General features: G+C 36.4%; 1 long non-coding RNA gene across 1 annotated transcript; it reads left to right on the forward strand.

Moving 5' to 3' along the window:
• The first annotated feature begins 3,391 nt into the window (after positions 1 to 3,391).
• LOC110808784 (uncharacterized) lies at positions 3,392 to 6,160 on the forward strand. The gene is made up of 3 exons (XR_015816279.1): positions 3,392 to 3,864; positions 4,042 to 4,110; positions 5,789 to 6,160. It is a non-coding gene; the product is annotated as an uncharacterized LOC110808784 (long non-coding RNA).
• Positions 6,161 to 6,496: the final 336 nt, after the last annotated feature.

The following is a 6,496-nucleotide window of genomic DNA, read 5'->3' on the forward strand; positions in this document are numbered from 1 at the left end:
GAACAAGTGCTACACACTATGCGTGCACTGTCAGTGCATGGGGCTTGTGCGGATAGACCCTGTACTCCTGGGGTCTGCGCGCGCCAGTCAATGCACTGCCACCTCAGCCAGTGTGTGGCCACTACCTCGGGCGGTGCGCTGCTATCATCAGTGGAGGAGGTCCTCTTCCCTCATTTTTCATGTCGAGCATATTTTTTTCCTCTATTCACCGAATTTTACTACTTAGTGCGAATCCGACGATATCAAAACTCTCTAAATTGCCCTTCCCCTTCCCTTCCTCTCAACACTTCCATCCTTCAAATTTTCAAGATTTAGAGAAAGAGAAAGAAGGATAATAGTCTAGTGAGAGAATAAGAGAAAGAAAGGGGAATGGTGAAGGAGAAAACATCGAGGTTTCAGTAAGAAATCTAGTATTTCTTTCTACGTCTTAAGAAGTATTTTTAGATAAGCTAAATTAATATGATTGTGATTTTTCCTGTTTTGTATGCCTCTGTGTTCAAATGAGTCGAATTGTTCTTATTTTCAAACATTCTATGTGAATTACAGACACTTGATTAATTTGCATGTAATAAATATAATATATAATGGGTAAAAATAAAAAGTATAAAAGAAAAAAAAGAAAAGTGGAATGAAGCTTGTATGGTCCGAAGTGTATCTATATTGACATGCATATTGCATCAAGTGTCTCGTTAGCCTTTTTATCTCTAAGGGGTATCTGTTATCCTTGTCCTTCAGGGTATCTATTTTTTCCTCCCCTATCTGATCTGGAAAGACATAAGAGGACTGCTCCTAGTGGATGACAGAGTATCCTCTGACGAGAGTGGTATCGCACTATCTGTAAGAGTCATTCGTGGCTAAGTAATGTCCTGACTGTAGATATCTGTTAGGGGCACTAGGGCTGGTACGACCATGGTAATAAATTGTACCATGGTTTGGCCAGCCAGAAATGGGCCTGAGCAAATTGTCATATATATATCTGATCTGGTCATTTCATTTGTATAGTTGGAAATTTGTATCTGTATTTGCCCTCAGAGATGAAAGTTGTAATGACTTTGCAAAGCATGACATGAAAATCTGAGCATTTCATTATTTATTTAATTTTTTCTATTATCTGGCATGATGTATGTTTTGTTGTTTGTATTAACGTACCATTTTCTTAACAAATAAATAATTTTTCATAATGTGAGATAGGTAATTAACTTTTAAAATCTTACGATGTTAATTTAATACTATTTTTCTTACTGAACATATGGAACTCACTCTTTCCATGCCCCTCCCAGATGAGGAAAAGAGTCAGGAACCGCAGGCCGACCTACCTTTGGAAGTCTATGAGGATCCTGTGGATCTACAAGTCTGAGTGCATGACTGTTCCCGCATTCTGATGAGACTAATAGTATAGTGAAAGAAGTGACTCTTATGTTTTGTTTTGTATTTTGCAGTCACTTCTGGCCTCAGTATATGTACGTATTTGAACTCATATGTATCTGTAAGAGATTTGTAATAATTTTGTTTCGCTGTGTAAATTTTATCATAAACTCGTTATTCTGAATCTGTATATGACACCTATTTACCTTAATTAACGCTTAGGATGTCAGATGTGAGTTCTATGAAACTTAGTAAAGCATATAGTATTAAGTTGACATAACTAAGAAATTTTATAAAATTAAAAAGTGTTTAAGAAAAATACCTTTTTCTGCTTACCATTTACAACGATCCATAGGAGTAGAATTGATGTAAAAAAACATTTAATATAATGATCATCAAATAGCATAACAATATAGATAACTCATCAAATAAGAAAAAATAATAAGAATAATAATTGCTATTAAGTCTTTTACCATAATTCACATGAAACCCGTTATGACTTTTTATCTACTGGCTAATACAGACTCTAACTACCACTATGGTGACACTAACAGTAATTTACAGCTTGCTCAACCACAACAGATTTACAGCTCGTTACACCATAGCTGATTTATGGGTCGGCACACCATAGCTGATTTATGGCTTGCCACATCATAGCACGATCAATGACCACGACCGTACCAACCACTAAGATCCTAAAGACTATGACCACAATCGTACTTTGCCACAGTGGTCTTAGGATCTCCTACATGCTTTCGTGTCATCATCCACAGGAAGTGGTCATCTTACATCTTTCTAGAAATGGTGGAAAAAAATAAAAGTAGATAAAATAGTCTAACGGATTAATTCATGTTTCATGTATCCATTTTTTTTTTTCGTGCCATGTCAACAATTTCATGTATCTCTTATCGTATCAATTGCATTTCAACTCGTTCATGAAATAACAAATTAAGCCTTTAGATGATGCATGTAAAAATTAAAACAATCATCATAATTAATAACTCAACATGCCCTCAAAATCATGCCACAATCATGTAATAAAATAAACATTCATTTATCAAAAATTATGCCACAATCATGCAATAAAATTAACATTCATTTCCTTATTTTTTTTAAAAAAATGCCTCTTAGAATGTGTAAGAAAACACTGAATCCTTTACCGATTATCGATGACTCTTTGTAAGCTAGTCCCATTTTCTTTTCTTTTTCCTTCTTTCTCTAATTCTCTCTCTCTCTAGAATTTAAGTCTTTGAGGATGGAAATGGGTGAGGAAGAGTGGTGTAGGAGTCTTTATTTATAAAAGAAAATAACTGTCAGACTAGTGATAAGTGTCGTAAATCTATGAGGATATAGAAATAATGACATCATCCAGCCACAGAGGGGCACTACTCCCAAGGCAACACTGGTAGCATCGATGGCAATATAGGGCTTGAGGTGATGGTAGCACGGGGCTTGATGCAACGACGGTGAAAGGCTGTGGGGGTGGTAGCGCAGGGCTCGAGGTGCCGCGCACGCACAGGCTAGTCTGTGCACCCAGACGGTGCGTTAATTATTTTTCATTTTCTTTAAAATAGAAAACCTTGCAAACAAATACTAACCCGTGTAGGGGAATTTTTCCGCATGTGCGACACAAAGTGTCGATGCCTGCGAGACCCTCACGGCTCACTGGGGATGCTGCACATAACAGCGTGCCAATGCGGGGTGTACCTTGACACATCGGGCGACAAAACACGTCTCATGCACACAGGTGTAACCACGAGTGTAAAAATTTCTATAAAATTTTAACGAATGAGCTATTTTCAATAATTATATTTTGTAAGAATTTTATATTTCTATTTCCTTAATTTTTTTTACTTTAATTTAATTTAAAAATATATATATATATAATAAAAAATAAAAATTAACGGAATTAAACTCTGCATATTATAGGTATGTATATATATGTATATATATGTATATACATATGTATAAATGTATGTATATATATGTATAAATCTATGTATAAGTATAAACCAAACACCACCCATTCAATCAGCCTTTAAAAGGCATTTTGGCCACTTGGTGGAGGGAACCCAGCAGGCTGGGTAGATGGCGAGCTCCGGCCATCCCTTTCCTTTGGGCTGTCAGCCACTCATGGCATCAATGGCCCCGAGTGTTGACATGGTTTTGGACGACTAAGATTTGGCGATCAAATTCCCTTCAAAACCAAGTTCTTCTTTGTTTCTTCTCCTCCCCTTCATTTGAAACCAAAAACTCAACAAAACAGAGAAACCGAGAGTGCAAGTGAGGAAAAACTTGAGTAACCGAGTGTGAGTGCAAAACAGAGCCAAGAGGGAAGTCTGGTGCGAATGTGGAAGGAATCCTTCTTCTGCTTTGATCTTGGCGAATCACTTTCGTTTACAAATTATTTGCCTTGTTTCTTCCTTCCAGCTTCTTGAACCCAAATTATAGCAACCTCACTGAACCGTTGTCGCTACCACTGTTATCATGGTTATGCAGGTAAGGTTCTAGTTTTCCTGCTTTTGTTCACTCCTAACTTGCATTCATTTCCTAATTCTAGATAGTTAGTAAATCGTTAGGATGTTAGCAATCTGTTAGGAGTCTATTGAACAAGCTTAACACTCCTGAAAACTAGAAATTAATCCCAAATTCAGCAACAGTATCATTGTGTTGCAGAACTATTCTTCAAGGCTTCAACCCGATCTTTTCTTGTGTTCTTGGGCTTGTTTCTGCTAATCCTTTGAGGTAAGATGGGTGATATTCTAGTTGATACAAATATGGCTTTTATAGAAAGCATTTCATGTGGTAATTTTCTTTAAAATGCAAAATGAAGTGGTGTTTTAAAATGAAAAGGGTGATTGTGTTCATCACTGCGTTTGAATGATTGTATGAATTGTTTTGGTTGATTTTAATGTGAATTATTGGTGTTGAATGTAACAGATGATGAATGTTGTCTAGAAAAAATAGAAAATGAAAGAAAGGGACGAAAACAGAGGTTCATTTGCTTCTGCCAAACACATTGGGCACCAAAGTGCCATTGTGAAAGTACCACACGGCCTTGTCGTGCTGGTTCACGGGGGAGGTGCTTTTTGGGCACCAAAAACGGCTTGGAATTGCCTTTGGCACAATGCATTTCTGCAGTTGCCAAGCTGGAGAGTGCAGAGGATTTTCGGGCATCTGCAGATGCCAAAAATGGAACGTGAAGAGTGTCATTACACGACAGCCTGTGCAGCAGGCTAGTGGGTCGTGCTAGCCCGGCAAGCATGAAATCATACAGAGGGGTCTTTACGAATGCCCACTGGGCCATGGGCCCAGTAAGAGAAATTTCTCTCGGCCTGGATATTTGGACAGGTTGCGTTTTTGGGAAAAGAAACAATAAAATTTAATAAATCTTGATATTTAAAAAGTATAAATTGAAATGGAAATTAGGAAGGAATACTGCGATCGTGGGAATTCTAAGTAAGTAAAATTTAAATAAAACTAATCTAGATAATACAAATTAAAAGATAACAAAACAGAAAATAAAATGAATTAGAACACAAATTAACCAAAACAAGAATAATATCAAGACTAAAATAATTAAAATATTTGAGAAAAAATAAATAACCCACTTAAGAGTCTAACTAAATAAATTAATAATAATTCAAAAATGTTAGTAATCAAATAAGGAAAATTTAATATAAAATTCAAGAAAGAAAATATTAAAGAGTCTAAAAATTAAATTACTAAGTGTCTAGTCTAAATCAAGTTTGCTATTTTCCTTGGAGGGATATTCAGCTTAATAAGTGAACCACTAGGCTTTGGATATGATATTGGGTTATAGTTTGGAAACAGGTTCAGTCGTTTGAGGACTTTGAGTCAATTGCTAGTCGTGGTCTAAGGACTTAAAAACATGAATGATGACGACTGGAGTGAAAATTGTGGAATGGCGACCTGGGAGTACTGAGTTATTGTATGTATTCTTTTATGATGTTATATTCTAATTGATTAATTACGCTTCTACCTTTAACTAGTTGGTGACTTGGTACCCTCTATGGAAATAGTGTAAGCGGCTATGCGCGTAGGTTTGTAATCAGTGAAATATAAATTATATTTAATAACCGATAATAAAACTCAAAGGCAAGTCGAGTCGTGTGTATGTATATATATTATGTAAACCCATTGAATATGGTATTGAGCATCATTGACAACTAACTAAGTTATGTAAATACATTGAATACGGTATTGAGCATCGTTGATAATTGAATTATGGTAATTGCTAAATTAAAGGGTTTGGAAATGATGGTTATTGCTATTGAACTTATCATTGTTTTATTTAACTTTGCATTAAGGAGATATTTTCAAAATATATTTGTGTGACTTTAATATTGCCTATCTTACTGAATATTGGATCTCACCCAAATTCAAACCCCCATAAATGCAGATTATGATGAGTATATGGAGGAGCATTACTTAGATTCCTTCCAAGAGGATTAGTTATGGCAGTGGACCTTATATTTTGTTCAGCTTTTAGAGGGTAATAAATTCTGTGTATAGGTTATCTCCTTATTTATAAGTAAATATAAGTAGTCTGTTAGCCTCATAATACAACTTTTATATTTTGTATTGGCATGTATAGTTCCGTTGTTATGTATATATTTTCTTTATGTCTGCTCTATTGGACGTTGGTGCCTTGTTTGGAATTAGGTCATCACAACAGGTGCCCGCACACAGCCCGTACGGCACATAGGGCATTCTGCAGTATATATTTTCTTTATGTCTGCTCTATTGGATGTTGGTGTCTTATTTGGCATCAGGACATCATAACAGGTGTGCGCACATGGCCTGTGCGGCACATAGGGCATTCTGCAAGCCCTCTAGGTGCGACAGGGCACTTAGCAAGGCTTTACACTCACATGCAGCGTGATGTGCATATGCAGCATGCCAAGTGACTTTTTCCCTATACTTTCGAGTGCCAAGACAAAGCCCTACGCGTGCATCACCCAAGATATATGCTATCTCTGTGACCTATCTCGGCACTTTGGTTCCAGACAGCACGGATAGGCAGTTCAAGCCTCTTCTATCGAAATTTGTTTGTCTCCTTCCAATTTTTTAAATTTTTGCAATTCAATCATCATATTAACACTCATTT

This window comes from Carica papaya, chromosome 9 (genome assembly GCF_054855325.1).
Source record: "Carica papaya isolate Zhongbai chromosome 9, ASM5485532v1, whole genome shotgun sequence".
NCBI classification, from domain to species: Eukaryota; Viridiplantae; Streptophyta; class Magnoliopsida; order Brassicales; family Caricaceae; genus Carica; species Carica papaya.